At 40.2% G+C, this 16,298-nt stretch overlaps 1 pseudogene across 1 annotated transcript; it reads left to right on the top strand.

The window, feature by feature from the left end:
- Positions 1-282: 282 nt before the first annotated feature.
- LOC311220573 (ubiquitin carboxyl-terminal hydrolase 42-like) lies at positions 283-9,903 on the top strand (annotated as a pseudogene). Its single transcript has 15 exons — positions 283-511; positions 1,254-1,454; positions 2,051-2,161; positions 2,321-2,423; positions 2,628-2,695; positions 2,852-2,922; positions 3,454-3,536; positions 4,433-4,544; positions 4,922-5,062; positions 5,254-5,354; positions 5,818-5,959; positions 6,640-6,738; positions 7,157-7,801; positions 8,175-8,263; positions 9,248-9,903. The product of its transcript is annotated as a ubiquitin carboxyl-terminal hydrolase 42-like (transcript).
- The last annotated feature ends 6,395 nt before the right edge of the window (positions 9,904-16,298 follow it).

The following is a 16,298-nucleotide window of genomic DNA, read 5'->3' as shown; positions in this document are numbered from 1 at the left end:
TCCAGAGTTGTAATGGATCAAAATCCTACGGAAGGGAAAGAAATGGCATCAGCCACTAGTTCTGCAGAAGCGAAAAGTAATACTGATAGAGTTTAGATGGAAATTTTCGCTTTGTGTGTTTAGTTTGGGGATTCTTTTTAAATCATTCATACCAGCGATTTAGTTCTTAAGGCTGTTTCTTTGAGATTAAGTGACAGGACTTCTGTTACTCTTTTCTTCTTGGAATGCTTCTTGATATTCTTACGTCAGCCAGAACTTCCGTCTCTGTTGCAGATGTGAACAATGACCGTAGCTAAGAAGCCCAAATCTTCAAAGCCTAAAAAGCCCTCTTCAAGGCGGTCTGGCAAATCCAAGAAACCAAGTACTAAAATACTGATGTCACGCACCGCCAACTGGGGCCGGATAGTGCCTGCAGAAGATTCAAGCCAAGTCTCTGTGGCCCAAGGACGTGGAGGTGCTATTTACTGTAGATCATCTGAAAAATCTAAGGCTTTTGCCCCAAGAGATCTAAGTGTGCGTTTTATCCTGCCTCCATTTTCTTCAAAGCAAAAGTAGAAAATGCAGTTCTTACTTGTTGCACTGATAGAGAAGGGGACTACTGTGAACAAAGACTTCAAAAGCGAATCCTCTAAGGCAACTGAAGTGACTGATGTTACAGAAATTAATTTTGATATATTTACAGTCAACAGAGAAATACGGGGAGCTTTTTGTAATGCACAGATTCCTCCATGTCTTTTCTGTTTTGCAAAGAAAAGTGTTTGATTGTTGCTATTCACAGCTTCCATTTTTCACAGGTTTTTTGAAGGATAACATTGCTCAGGAAAAGATCTGGTATCTGTAGGGGTACCGTCATTCCTAGTTCCTAGTTTTTACGTTTTTACCGTATAATTTCAAGTCTAAGTTTGTGGTTTAAGTTATAATAAGGAAAAAAACAGTAGTTGAGTTAATCAGGTTAAAGATTATAGATGGAGAGGAACGTGGCATTAGGTGCTACAAACAGAATGGCAGTTAGCCTTGCCTTAGAAAAATTAAAATGGTTGACTAAAGTTGTTTTTTTTTTTTTTTTTTTTTCCCCAAAACATTGTGTTGACCAGCCAATTTGAATTTGGTGGTATTAAAGCTGTCTGCAATAAGTTTTTCTGGTTTGGATTGTAGCTAGCTCCTCTAGGTGCTCCTGCAGAATAGTATTTTTTTAAATACCTTTCTTAGAAACAAACAAACAAAATCTCTTTTAAAATTTAACTTTCTTGCAGTCGTTAATGATGGAATTGCTCCGCCACAGAGCCTTCTTTTTCCACCTGAGAAGATTTGTATGGATTGGCGAGAAACACAAAGTGTTGGAGTTGGCCTGTACAATCTTGGCAACACATGTTTTCTTAATGCTACTCTACAGTGTTTGACCTACACACCCCCACTTGCCAATTACATGCTTTCTCTTGAGCACAGCCAGTCATGTGAGTACTTTCTAACAGTATTTTGAATCTGTTGGATAGCTCTGAAGGTGAAAGAACAGCAGTGATTCTGTGAGATAAGCTTATTTGCCTGATTTTACCTGTAGAAGCTGGCTTTGAGCACTATATTAGCAGTGGGCTCCGAATAGCATATGGAGTGCAATTAATGCACCATGTTTTATTTATTTATTTGTTTGTTTGTTTGTTTGTTTGTTTGTTTGTTTATTAAAGGATCATTTATTGCTTCATGGGAATAATGAAGTGCATTGGACAGTAATGCATTTAGTAGTAATTTTAGAGAGTAATACATTTTGCAGCCTGTGGAGTTCACATTCCTGTCAGCCTTTACAACTGCGACTTTGCAGTAGTCTTTTAGATTTCTCATCACAACATGCATTTGAATACAGGCTTAGTGGATATTTTTATTCTGTAAAGTTGTGTGAAATGAAATGTTACAAGACTGTTGGGACATTGGCATCTTGGGAGAATAGAATGTAGCAAGGAGAGTGGATATTGTATCTATAGTTTAAATTGTACTTAGATGTTTGTAGTTATGGATATTTCGCTGGACTGGGATGCTTTGTTCTTTCACTCTTCAGGTCGTGAACAAGATTTTTGCATGATGTGCACGATGGAGACTCACATTAACCAGGCCCTGCGTTGCACTGTCGATGCCATCGAGCCTACGCATGTTATCAGTAATCTCAGTCGTAAGTGGCTTCAGATGTGTTTCTTTTCGATAGCTTGTAATCTTCAAATAATTATTTGATGTGTCTAAGTGGTTTTAACACTCAAATGAAGAGAGATTTTAGAAATACAAGAATGATTTCATTTTTAAATGAGGTCAATACTATCATCTTCTTATTTAGGAATAGGACAACATTTCCGTTTTGGCAGTCAAGAAGACGCACACGAGTTCTTGCGCTATACTGTTGATGCTATGCAGGAAGCGTGCTTGAACGGAAGCACCGAGTAAGCATAAACAAGTTCACTTTCATACATTCTCTAGCACCTTCTAGTCCTTTATTTACTCTCAAAAATGATCTCTAGCACCTTTTAGTGCCTTATTTACTATCAGCAACGAAAGTCTACATCATCCTTGGTTTTCATCAAACTCTTTGAAGAGTTAACTCTGTGCCTTAAATCTTCTGAGGTCTGATTATAATTTATTTCCAGATTGGACAGATCTTCTCAAGCTACCACCATCATTCATCAAATATTTGGAGGATTTCTAAGATCGAGAGGTACTTGAAAAAATATTCCTGTCCTTAGAACTGATCTGTGTCTTTTGTCGGTAGTAAAGCAGTCTGTAGTTTGTCTAAAGTAGTATCTGTCAACAACTTGAATTTGGACAGTTAGTCTCCTTCACATAATGTTAAGCATTTATATTTTGCTTCCAGTGAAGCGCTTGAATTGCAAAGCAGTTTCGGATACGTATGAGGCATTTCTTGATATCACTTTGGATATAAAGGTAAGATGTTTTCTAAATATAATTCATGATGTTTAAGTACATGCATAACTTTCTAAATTAAACTTGTTTAACTTAAAAAACCAAACCACATATAATGTTAAAACATAAGAGCTTGGTGGTGCTAAGGAAGTGGATTGGACTTTGTCCTTCTGTGGAACCCATGTAAATAGTCTCCATATTTGCATTGGGTTTAAGGGGAAGGAATTCTCTTTCTGCAAAAATTATAATGCTGTCATACTTCTTTGTTGTTCTACCTCAATATACATCTAATTGTTAGACTGATGAATTTGTCCCCAGTATTGATGACAAAGCACACTATAGATGCTGTCTAGGCAACTGGAAAAGTATTTGTTCCAAAGTCAAATGCCTTCCAGGTGAGGTCAATGCTGAGCATGCTCTTTCTGCCTCCTTCTTCACAGTGCTCCTAGTAGATCGCTTGAGTATGTTAGTAAGATTCTCTTATAAACTACTAGTATGTCTGTGGAATTCTGAATTACGGTGACTTTATGCTCTTCTTTCTCACTGCTCTAGGCGGTTTCATCTGTTAGCAGAGCTCTGGAACTCTTTGTGAAACCTGAAGAGCTGGATGGAGAGAATTGCTATAAATGTAGCGAGTAAGATTTTGACGTCAGTTTTCTATGTTGCATGACTCTGTTGGACTACCTCTAAACTTTGGATCTACTTACAAGTTTTGTGGAAGTTTATAAAAGACTTGGATTTTTGTTTCTTTGGAGGGGGGAAGTCTTGTTCATAGGCATTCCCTATGGGTTTGCAATTCTCTGGCTTGTATTTTGCCATCAGAATTCAAAAAGAGCTACTTTTGTTCTTTCTATTTATTAGCTCTCGACAGTACTTTTCTTGATGTAAACTGCCCAGTTTCCGTTGTTCTCTGGGCTAGTGGCTGATTTTCACTGCTTACACCGTAGGTCCTACCTTGGAGCGGGCAATGTGTCAAACTGAACTATTTTGTTTCAAAGGATGGCAGATGGTTTCAGTGTCTTTCCAGACAAGCTCAGTACATGAAGACTTCCTACTGTTAAATGTCTCCCTCCTGTAGAATGACCATGTGCTTCTGTTGTATTTTTGATGTTGATAGTCGACCTATGTTGGAGATTATTTGCAATTTCTAGTCCTGGGGACCAAGGCTCTCTCGTTCCGCTTTCAGTATTTGTATTTCCCTTGAAAGCTGAAAGAATGTATCCAGGATTGGAGTTCAAATAGCCACTTTTGTAGACCAAGAAATGGTACCTTGCCATCCAACCTGGTCATACCCTTTCGTGAGAGATTCCTGTTCCCGCTATGCTCTGAGTTGTTGGGAAAATTTACCTTCTTCTGTGTATTAACAAACCTGACACGCAGTGCATGGGTTTATGAAAAGAAAAAAGACCAACCTATTATGCAAGTAAATATCATTCAAATAGCATAGGCATGCGTGAGACATTAAAAGGAGTTTGTTTTGGGGGCGAAAAAAGAAGATGCCTTCAAACACTTATCTCTGCTTGTTTTTAAGGTGTAAAAAGATGGTTCCTGCGTCCAAGAGATTTACTATACACCGTTCTTCCAAGGTTCTCACAATATCACTGAAAAGATTTGCAGATTTCACAGGTGGAAAGATCAACAAGGTATATTTAACACTGTAATGCAACTATATCATTGTGTAATGGGACATCCCCCAAAGCTGAAAGTTGTTAATATTTTCAGACAATAATTGTAGACTAATGACTATGGCTTATTCTTTCTCTTAATATCAATAAAGTTCCCGCTTGACAAGAAGCATATGCTTTCCTCTGAGAAGGCTGATTCATCAGGAAACAGTTCTCTGCAACTTCTAGTCTTAAACGTTGTTTATGGGAAGACTTATTTGTAGTGAATCAAGAAATATATTCTAGAAATATATTCTAGAAATAAATTCTAGTCTGTGTTTTTTGGAAGTGTTTTTCTCTGGCTAGTCCACGAAGTATTCTGGGATAATTTTTCTATCTTCTTGATGTCTCTTTAGGAGGTGAAATATCCGGAGTGTTTGGACCTGAGAGCCTACATGTCGCAGTCAATGGGAGAACTACTGCTCTATGCCTTATACGCGGTGCTGGTACATCATGGTGTCAGCTGTCACTCAGGACACTATATATGCTATGTAAAGGTAGAAGTCAACAGCATTTCTAACAGGGTAAAGGTTGTGCTCGCAAACCAATTAAAGCATGACTAGCAGCTACTGTTTCTAGGGAAAAAGATTTCATTATATTTTTATTTGACATGTGTGTATTTTGTTCCTATCCGTGATTTCAATTGGAAAACGTGCAATTCACCTAAAGAAATTGTCTTTATTTGCAGGCTGGTAATGGACTTTGGTATCAGATGAATGATGCTAAAGTAGTGCGTACTGACATTAAAAGAGTTCTTGGTCAGCAAGCTTACATACTTTTTTATATCAGGTAATAACAAATCTTAAAATGTGTTCAGAAGAGATTTACTTTCCTGTTATTGATATTTTTCTGTTTTGCAAGTGTTTTTCTTGCTATCCCGGGAGAAGATTATTATTTGTCTAATTCAGTTCTGTCTAACCTGAAATTCTCTGTGTCGTTTATTATCTTTTGTTGCTTGGCCTTAAAGTGCAGCACTTGTGTAAATTGCTATCTACGTGTTATCTGTAGCTGGCTAATTTAGAGAAGGAGAGAAATGAAGGTCATCTGTGGTGTAAGAATGAATTCTTGCTGTGCAAGTGATAGTCTTAGTAGGAAGACTGTTCTCTACTTTTCAGTTTGTAGTCTTGGCGAAGCCTTCTGTAGAGAAGGCTTCCATATCGTATGAGCTGTTCCTCTAAAATTATAGGATGGGATTTAATCCAAGAGTAGGCTGAAAGAAAAACTAAACTACGATCACTGCTCTTTTCTGAAGGCGCTATGATTTGACACTTGGAGAACGTGCGTTTTACTTGCCAGCACCATCTTATCCCTGTTCATTCCCTCCTGGTCAGCAGGGGGCTAATAGTAAGCAGGCTGGATTTATGGGACCACGACTTCTTCCTCATATGATTAAGGTAATTCAGGGAAGCGGGAGGGCAGATAACGGCACCAAACTGCTAGTGGGTTTGGGGTTTGGTGTGGGGTTTTTTGTTTGGTTTTCGGCATCTTAGTTTTGTTTTCCTTCCCACGCTGCAGCTTTCTTCACAGCCCTCATGCTACAGCCAGAGTCATTCAAACAGTGGTTACTGCTAAATTGTGCAGCCATGCGACTCCATTACTTTATACCTCCAAGACAGCTTTCTAAAGCACAGAGAGCTACGCTCTTTGACTATTTAAGCAGAGTGTACTAATCCTCAAATCATTTAAAAGAGGACTTGTTTTTCCTATCCTCGTCACTTTAGCTAAGACAGGGAAAACTAATTGTCTTATTCCTGAGCACCAGAACGATTACTTCAGGCTTTTCAGGGTATGTTTAAAGGGGAAAATAAATATATTTGGGAATAGCAGCAGGTAATGTTAAGTTGCTTGGCTGGTTTTCAAAGATGATGTTAATTTGATACCAATCTGCAGTAAACCAAAAGCAGGAATTGAATACGCTTATTGGACTTGCATTTATCCTTAAAGGGCAGTGTGTTTTTCTTTTTAGGTGTTAAGACCATTTGTAGAAACACTCAGTAGGAGAGTTTTGTGTTTCAAAATGTTACATGCAGTGTTTGCGTTAATCCATCTTGCAATTTCTTCTTTTTAAATACAGAATTCAAGCCGTTTAAATGGAAATAGATCCATAAAAGAGGACGCAAAGACCACTGGTGTGTTGCGAAGCACGGACGAGAGCACGACAGACACCAGCAGAGTCAGATCATGCTTCACCATTTTATTGCCCGAATAGCCCAACTTTTATAGTGAATTTTACAGGGGTGGACAGTGTTTCACACAAGATTATTGGTCAAAAGCACCCAGACAAACTGTTAAGAAAATAACACCACCTGCAAGAAAAGAACCCCCCTTTTTGATTAGAAGTTAGGAAAACAACCCTCTTTGTGCTTAACGGTCACGTAGGCCTAGTCCTTGAGGCCAGCTGCTGATAACAATATTTTCTGAGTTCCTTAATTGGGTGATGTGGGAGTCATTGCCGTGGGAGCTTCTCACAGTTACTCTGGCAGCCTGGTTTGCTCAGCTACAGCAGGCCCTGAGATTTCTAAGGCCTACCCTGGTTGCTTAAAGCAAGCTTAGATCGAACAATTATGCCAATTCCCAACACTGGTGTCACCCTAAAAAGGCCATCTTCAGCACCACCAATGGCCTGTGTTCAAAACCAGGCAATTACCAGGCCTTCAATTACTGATACGTCAAGAAAACAGAAAATCACCATCAGTATTCACAATAAATTGCCTGCTCGTCAGACTGTGTCACAGCCTGACTGTCTTAGCAGTGCTGTGGAGGATGAAGATCTCTACCAGGCTGTTCCTTCATCCACAATTACAAATTTGGTAATGCAAATGAAGCAAATGCAAACAAACAAGAAAGTTTCTGATGAAATTTTTGTGGAGCCAACAGTGAATGAAAATCCTAAACTCAGCTCTGATAACACAGTCCCTTATGGTGCAGAATCTTCAGGAAAATCTGAGGAGGAGTCAAAGGGCTTATTTCAAAGGAATTGCAATGCAATGTCCTCTAATGGAATTTTGGTTGGAAAGGTAGTCCGTACATTGCAGCATTCCGATTCTTCCTGTCAGAATGCTGACAAAGGAAGATCCCAGCATGAGCTGCCAAAAACAGATTCACTAAATGGTGCTATTAGGTTAGTTAATGAATCTAAAGAAAACGGACTGAAACTTGATGATTCCACTTGCCGAGTTGAACCTGTTAAACCTTCTGAGATGTTCTTTTCTAAAACAAATGGATTGCTTGAAACATAGATTTGCTCCATCGAGAATTTCTCACCTACGATGTATTCGGGAGTATTTATTGTGTTCCTAATTCAGGTGAAATACTGAGAAAACACAGCACACATGTGATCGTAAGACTTTGTGGTATTATCCCCTTAGAATTTGCAGACCTGAGCTTACATTAGAACTTGTCAACTTAAGCTCAGCTGAGATAAAAATTCCTAAGTTTCATAAAGTAGATTTTGGGGGGTGAGTTGGGGTTATCTTTGAAGTGTAGATAATGCATACAACTCACAGCGGTCTTGCTTACCATTTAATGGAGAAATTCTGACAAGAGTAGTCCTCAGTACTACTACAAATAGTATTTTTTTGTCTGCTGACTTGTGCGTTTTAATTGCAGATGCCTGGAGCTATGCCTTCAGTCAATCGAGAAGTCATCACGGAGTCCCTCACAGCCAGCCAGCTGAACAGCTTGTCAGAGGAAATGAGGTAAAATGAGCACAGTCTGATTAAGACAAGACTTTATGGAAGTTCGTTACAGTTTTATCTGTCTACTAATAGTATTTAATGGAAGGATTTAAATTAGTACAATTCCATACTGTGTGTCCAGTGTCACGAACAGAACTAATGATCAGCACTGAGCATATCACTCTGATGCAGGTTGGTGCCTCAAGGAGAACTTGTGTTCCTTTATAGAATGTTTTTCCGTTTTTCTCCACTGTCTGGAGAAACATTGGCTGTTCCCCGCTCGCCCCTATGCCTTTTTTCTCAGAGCAGCAGGTGGAAGGAGACAGATGCATTTGCTTTTTTAGTGCAATGGCTTCAGAAGCAAGAGGGGAAAAAACACTTTCTCTGGGAGCTGAAGAAGGTGTCCTAATCACAGGAGAGGTTTCTAAATGGCATATCTTTGCGAGGGTTCCTGTAGTTCGGAGGTTTTTGTTTGTTTGTTCGACGTTGGAAGGTTTTACTCTTAATATTCACGTCCTTCAGCAGAAGTGAGAAATGGGTTTTTATTTTATGCAGTGTTGTGGAACCTCTGAAATCTCCTGGGAATGATGAATACCTCGCCCAGTACCAATGTGATGACCGTGGAGACAAGGAGAAACCAAGAAGATCAAAAGAATGTGACCTCATTTCAAAAGAAAATGTTTTGTACGGCAAAGAGTCTTGTGAGCCTGGTGAGAAATTGCGGCATACTTCCTCTCTCGAGTCTGACACTGAATGTAGCTCTAAAAACCTTTCCTCCTTAGCTATTGCAGATAGACGCCAAGATACAAAGGACAAGACTAAAACCACTGACAAAGAGCATTACCGAAGAAAGAGGGAACATGCTCCTAGTGAAGAGAAGGAGAGTCAAAAAGCAGGTCCTTCCAGCAAGAGGAGGTGTTCTCAGAGCGTGGAATTTGTTGAGCAAAAGAGTCACAAGCAGGAGTACTGGGAGGGAAGCAGGTACAGATCTTTCCCTCGTGAAAGAAACAGCCCTGAGAATGGCAGAAGAGCAGTCAAATATTCAAAGTACAGATCTGGCAGCGGAGGAAGATCAGAACAAGGTAGCAATAGATACTACCGATCCAAAGGGGAAAGAAGTTGGAGCAGAGAAAGATACTATCGAGACGAAGCATGGAGATGGGAAAGATGTAGCTATTACAATGATTACTATTCACCTCATGCGACAGGAGACAGTAGAGAGAGAAAGTTCTCTCACGGTGATGCAGCCTTTGACAGATTGACTGCAACTTACTACAGCAGGTCACATAAGCATTATCATTACAAAAGCGGATGGCCTCACGGTTCCCTCTTGAGAGAGGAAGATGTACGTCGCTTTAGCACACCCCAAGCAGACTTGCATCGTTGCTCGGTACCTCAGCAACATTCCGGAAGACATTCTCGTGAAAGACATGCGTTTCCACCTGTGTCAGCTCATTTGGAGAACTGTTGCCAGAAAAATGAAACAGAAGGAAACAGAAAAAGAAAATATACCCGTGCAGAAGGTAGTGAAAGTGAAATAGAAAGGAAAGACAGAAAGATAGAAAAGGAGCTTTTAGGTGGTGAAAAAAATGCAAAAATATCACAAGTTCTGGAAGAAAAAGAAGTCTAAGGATAAAGATGGAGAGAAGGATTCCAAGTAAGCAAGGATTCCAGCATACTCCGCATTTTTTATCCTAATTCTTTTCTGGGTGCTTCTCATGTCTTCCTTTTTTTTTTTTTTTTTTTTTTTTTTTTTTTCTAGTAGTTTCTAAGTTATTTAGATAGCATCAGCTGGCTGGGGATCATGTTGTTAGGTTGATCAGTGAAGACAGGAAAGCTCTTGCTGAATTGTGTCAGAGCACTAGCTTTGGACCACATAGTTCGAATCACATCTGTACACCATTCCAGATTAGGTTAAAAGATTTTTTCTGCTTGCACGTATTCCAGAGCTAGCCGTTGTTAATGATCTGTGTACAAACCAGGACCTATGGTCCTTCAATCTGACGGCTTAAGTTTGCTGCATCTAAAGTAAGTTGGGTGTGCACAAAGCACCACAAAAGAGCTGACATGCTGCAAATCATCACCTGTGGTAAAATAAATCAAGTTTCATATAGGCAACAAGTGCCACATCTTTTTTTCCCGTTTTAACTTGCATGTTTCTTTCAGACTTCATGATTTGTGTTTCTGTGCGCTCCACTTTGACAATGCCAATCGCAAGCGTAAGAAAAAGAAGAAAAAGGAGAAGAAAAAGAAGAAAAAGGAGAAACACCAGGAAAGCGAAAGGCTCCTTGGAACACTTAGATCCTCGTTTCCAGAAGATAATGCGGGAGAAGAAGGAAGAATCCCATCCTCCAGATGGCTCTTCATGTCAGTAATGCAGAAGTGAGAGCAGTAAACAACCTTACAAGGAAGGGAAGACTTCCAGTGCAGGCGAAAGCAAGAAATACAGCTCCATCGCATCCAACGACTATACTAAAGGTAAGCGGCCGCAGCGTGTTTGAGGAATTCCTTTTATATTAATCTCGAGATTATTTCAAACAGTCTTGAAGTGCTTGATGACTTAACAGTCCGCAGATTTATTATCAAATCAAAAAAAAACCCGACTTGGTAGACTATTTTTTTCCCAGTTTTGAATGGCCACTAGGAAAGAAGGCCTGAAATAAAGAGGTTAAAGGCAAATGGTTTTCATTTGGTTTGATGATGAAGTGGCAAACAAGAGGAAGAGTTACAAGCTCCCTTCTTAAATTCAGTCCAGCCAAGTAGGAAAAGTAAATGTGGACAGCTGTATCTTGGCAAAGAAGATAGTAGGGAGCAAGGAGGTTTAGCAGTCAAGATGGAAGGTGATGCCATGAGGCTTAGAGGCTAGTAATGTTCTAATGAATCACAGCCTTCCTAAAAAAAACCTGCCTGAATAATTCACATGAATAACATACTACCTTCAGCTATTTCAGCTTCTTGCTGTACAGCTGAATGCCTTTTACGTAATGTTTGGAGAAGTAAAATCTCGGAAGAGGTTTTCATATCTTTTGTCCAGTTTGGATGATGAAGTAAATTGCCAGAGTCAGTAGATTCTGGCACTGACAAGTTTCTTCAAGCTTAAGAGCAAGTGCAATTGTTTCCAAGCATTTTTCTTTTCTGAGACAGGGAGCACCAGAAGTTGTCATCTTAAAATACGACATGGAGGGGAGGCTGGTTGTTCACACATTCTTGCCAAAATTCATGCAATCTGTCCCATTATCAAGAACAAAATTAGGGACTGAACGGAGGTCTTTCAAATTCCAGTGTTGCAAAAATGGACTTTTTACGATACTAATGTCAAAAGAATCCTGATTGTACTACACTGGAAGTATCTCTTCTAGCTGAAAAATCAGGAAGAGCACAGAAGAAAATGCCTCTGCTCTACTGCTCTTCGGGCTTCAGTGAATTCTCTGGCCAGCAGATGGCGAACTCGTTCTCTCTAAACCAGTCCAAAGTAGAGGAAGAAAGTCAACGTCTTGCATGCATTACACAAGTGCAGGGCATGGGGATCCCTGGGCTATATCCGTGAAAGAGATGTTCGTTGATAAATACAGCAGTACCCACCCCACTTGGATACACTGCTTGCAAGGTAAGCAGGATAGGAGGGCTGTGCAAAGCAATTCTGTTCAATTGAGGAATTCAAGTATTTCGTCAAGCCTAAAGATACTAATTAGTTTCCTTTTGGGGAAGGTCAGTCTTTCAAAGCAAAGAAAAAATGTCTCTTAAGCAGGATTTTCTGAATGGTGGAATCTAATCTGAAAAAAGACCACTTCCACACGTTAATTATTTGCTAGTTTATTATTTTTAATTTTCTACTGTATTGAACCTCTCAAAGAAGCTAGGGACAGACTAGGAACAATGGAGGACTTGTTAGAGTGCCTTTTCAACCAGAATCGTGTTCCTTTGAATAAATGAACAAGGATAGCTAGTGACAATTTGTGATTTAAGGAAATTGCAGATACGTGAGAGAAAGAGCAGCATTAAAACAGTTAAATTCCTGCATTCCTAAGTGCTCTCTCTAGCAAGTTAGTGAACGCTTCTGTTCTGTGGCTAGGATTTGGTCAGCTTTGATCATTAGTAAACCAAGGATGCCGTCCAGTCAAACCTTCAAATGACTGTAACTTACCTAAGGTCAACCATTTGCTATCAAAGCAGGTAGCTTTGTCCTACTATTCTGTACAGCTCACCAATTTTAGCATAGAATTCAAATGTAGTCCGTTTAATGGGAGGGCTTTGGAAGCTGCCTTCTCCAGTCAGTTCAGCCCTGTAGTCAGAGAGCAGATCAATCCGTGTACAGGGTTGTGACTTCTCTCTTTGGAAAGAAAACCAGTGAGCCAGACAGTTCCATGTAGACTATCACAGCAGGGAATGACATTTCTTCCCTTTGTCTTTCAGATGCAGAGCTTACTGCTGGAAGCCTTCAATACTCAGACTAAACCTACCATCAAATCCGAAAACCTTTTTACCATCGAAACGCAACAACTTCTTACCGTCAAACCCAACAACGTCTTACGACTTCTTACCATCAAAAACCCAACAACTTCTTACAATTTCTTACCATCAATCCCAACGTCTTCTTACCGTCAAAACCGACTGCCTTTTACAGTCAAAACCGACTGCCTTTTACCTTCACAACCGACGATGCAACCTCATCATGTTATAAATGAAGTCTCAACTCCCTCTGAATTTAGTAACATAAAAGAATATTTATAAAAGGCAAGTAAACAGCGCTGGGTGCGTGGGGAGTCTATGCTCTACCACCACGCGCACCCAACCGTCAAACTTTCCAAATATATAGAGGTCATTGCTGTTACATATTTACAAGAAACCCAAGTACGCCTATACATATGGATATCCTATCCCCGCTTCATATTAGAATTCTCTTTGTGGTGGTCCTTGTGGGTGAAAGGCTCACGGTTTCCCCATCACCATTAGCAACCTTTTGTTCCAGACTGCAGGAGCAGCTTCGACTGTCTCCCTCTTCTTCTGCACATGCTCTGCCCACCACAAGGTTCCCAAAAGCAACAAAACGGGATTGCTTTTCCCACGTTTCATTAACCCTTGAAACCACACTAATAATATTATTATCATATAACATAAAACAATAAATGTTAACAGTTCTAACCAGCAACCCCCCCAGCAACTTCCGTGCCTTGTGCCTTAACAGAGGGGAAAACAAGCAACCCCAGACAGCAGGGCGTTGCCTCAATCCCCCTTCTTTATTTCCTCTAACCACTTTACATTCCTGATGACCTCACCGTTAAGAGTCTGATGTTATCACCAACCAGGAGGCTTTCCGACCCCCATTGCCACGTTCCCAAATCTCCCCCTTCTTTATTAATATCAGCCATTTTTCTGACACAAATTACCACTCCATATATAACAATCCCTCCTCTTCTTTTGAATGTCATTAATTTGTGTCTTGGCTTTGAATTTGGCCAAGGCCAATTGAACCATAAAAGAATGCTTTCACAATATTCTCTGTAAGATTTATAAACAAGTTTTTAGCAATGGTTGGAATCCCATAGTTAGCTCGTGTTTCAGTTTCATGATTCCACAGGGTGTATAATAATTGTACTTTTCCCAATTAACCCTCCTTCATTATTAGCTCTTACCTCTATCCGCCATTGATAGGGGACCTCTTTCGGCTCGTAACTGGTTATCTTATTGCTTTCATTACATCGAGCATACTCTGGTTTCCATAGCATAGGTTTAACAGGCATAGTAGTGTTTGTTCCTGAATTCTTCCCCTCCGGGTGTTAACAATACATTCACTACAATTCTGAGACCAATAGCATGTAATTAGGAGAGGTCCGGTAAAGGCCATGTTACCCGGTGGTTATTACCCTAAGGGGTTGCAGCCCTTGGTAAACCTTCTTGAGCCGCAGTACTGGTCCCTTCTTCGGTCTTGCCCTCTCCCTGATGCTTCTTAGGAAATCAGTACAAGATTTAATATACATACAATTAGCATCCAAAGGGTAGCTATGCCCTGATATGCTTCAAGTTCTTTTAAGCTTAACTTTCGGATCTCCAGAAGTAGACTCAACCTTCCAGGTTCCTGTTACAGGTCCCTTTAGTCGTGATGCATGTGTCCACCCCTTTTCCACCGTTCTTCTAGCCGTCTCTTTCGTAGTTCAGTAAAGTCCACCTGTATTCTCTCAAATGGTCGATATGCAATTTGTCTTCCTCCAGCAGGTGCTTGCCTAATCACCTTCTTATTCACCTTTTGACACGTTAAGCATCCTTGGACGGTTTGTTTGGCTATCTCATATATTCCTACAGACCCATAAAATTTTAGAAATTGATCACTCAATGCTTTTGTTCCCCAGTGGGTTTGTAGGTGTAGCTGTAAAAGTAGACACCTAGTTTGTTCCTTTGGCAGTATTTCTCTTCCCTCAGGCAGAATCCATTTTCCTTCTTTCAGTTCTGCTCCTATGGTCTTTATAATTTTTATTTCTGCTTCTGTATACTTTTTCTCTTGTGTCCCTTTTCCGTTATCCGTTTCTTGTAGGGTTAGGACTACATCATGCTTCCTAAGAGCTGCTTCCCTAGCTTCTCTATCCACTAGGTTATTCCCTCTTATGTGGAAGGCAGTTCCCTTTTGATGTCCTCTGACATGTACCACAGCAATCTCCCTAGGTCCTCTCAGTGCCTGCAATATTTGAGTAACTAAAGTTTGGTGAATCAGCCCTTTTCCCTGTGTGCCTATGAGTCCCCTTTCTTCCCAAATTTTCCCAAATGGGTGGACTATTCCATAAGCATATTTAGAGTCTGTATAAATAGTGCCACTTTTTCCTTTCAATAGTTCTAGGGCTCGTAATAATGCATAAAGTTCACGTGCTTGAGCGGACCAGGCAGCGCTGAGTGGTCCTGACTCTATTAGGACCATATCCCCATTTACGATGGCATACCCTGATCTTCTTTTTCCATCTACTACTTCGGATGATCCATCAATAAATAATTTTTCCCCTGTTTCTAATTCTGTCTCCTCGAGATCGGGTCGGATTTTGGTTTGCAATTCAATCACTTCCACGCAGTTATGTTGTAGTTCTGTTAGGGGTTCCCCATATCGAAATTGTGCAGGGCTCTGTGCAGCAGCTATTTTTCATTCTAAATCAGGGGAGTCGATCAGGATGGCCTCATCCTTCAGCATCCTACTATCAGTTAACCATTTTTCAGCCTTCTGCTGGAGTACTCCCCTAACATTATGTGGAGTATATATCTTCAGAGGTGCCCTACAAGTGACTTTTCTAGCTTCCTCAATCAGTAAGGCAGTAGCCACAATTGCCTGGAAGCACACTGGCCACCCCCTCCTCACAGGGTCTAATAGTTTGGAACAATATCCCACAGGTTTCTTGATTCCTGCCCGTTCTTGACTTAGCTGTAATTGCAACTAACATATGCAGTTTGGTTAGAAACATTCACAAATAAATAAAGGGGTCTTTGTAAATCTGGGAGGCTCAGCACTGGAGCTTCTATTAACGTTTTCTTGATCAACCTCAACTTTTCCTCATCTTCCTTGTTCCGCTTAATTTTTTCTCCAGTCAATTTTTCATATAAAAACTTTGCCTTTTCACTAAACCCTTCAATCCAGGGTCTACAATATCCCAAGAGCCCGAGCAGTTGCCTCACTTCCTTCTTTGTTTTGGGTGATGATAGGGCTAAAATCCCAGATACCCTGTCAGCATCCGACTTTTTCTTTCCTTGGCTAAGCCCATGTCCTAAGTACCTTACTTCTTTTTCCACGAATTGTAATTTAGATTTTGAGACCTTCAACCCTTTTTCCCTAAGAAATTAAGTAATTTGATAGTGGTTCTCCGTGTCTCTTTTTCAGTCTCCCCAGCTATTAATAGGTCATCCAGATATTGCAACAATTTCACTTCCCCCTTTACCTCAAAAAGTTGTAATAATTTTTCTAAGGTTTGGCCAAATAAATTTGGGGATTCAGTAAATCCCTGAGGAAGTACAGTCCATCTAAGCTGTTGCCGCCTTCCTGTTTCGGGGTCTTCCCATTCAAAGGCGAAGTAATTCCAAGACC

The sequence above is a fragment of the Netta rufina genome (assembly GCF_964035555.1).
Source record: "Netta rufina genome assembly, chromosome: 34".
Classification (NCBI taxonomy): Eukaryota; Metazoa; Chordata; class Aves; order Anseriformes; family Anatidae; genus Netta; species Netta rufina.
Note: the sequence above shows the minus strand (reverse complement) of the source record. Positions and strands in the feature narration are given on the sequence as shown.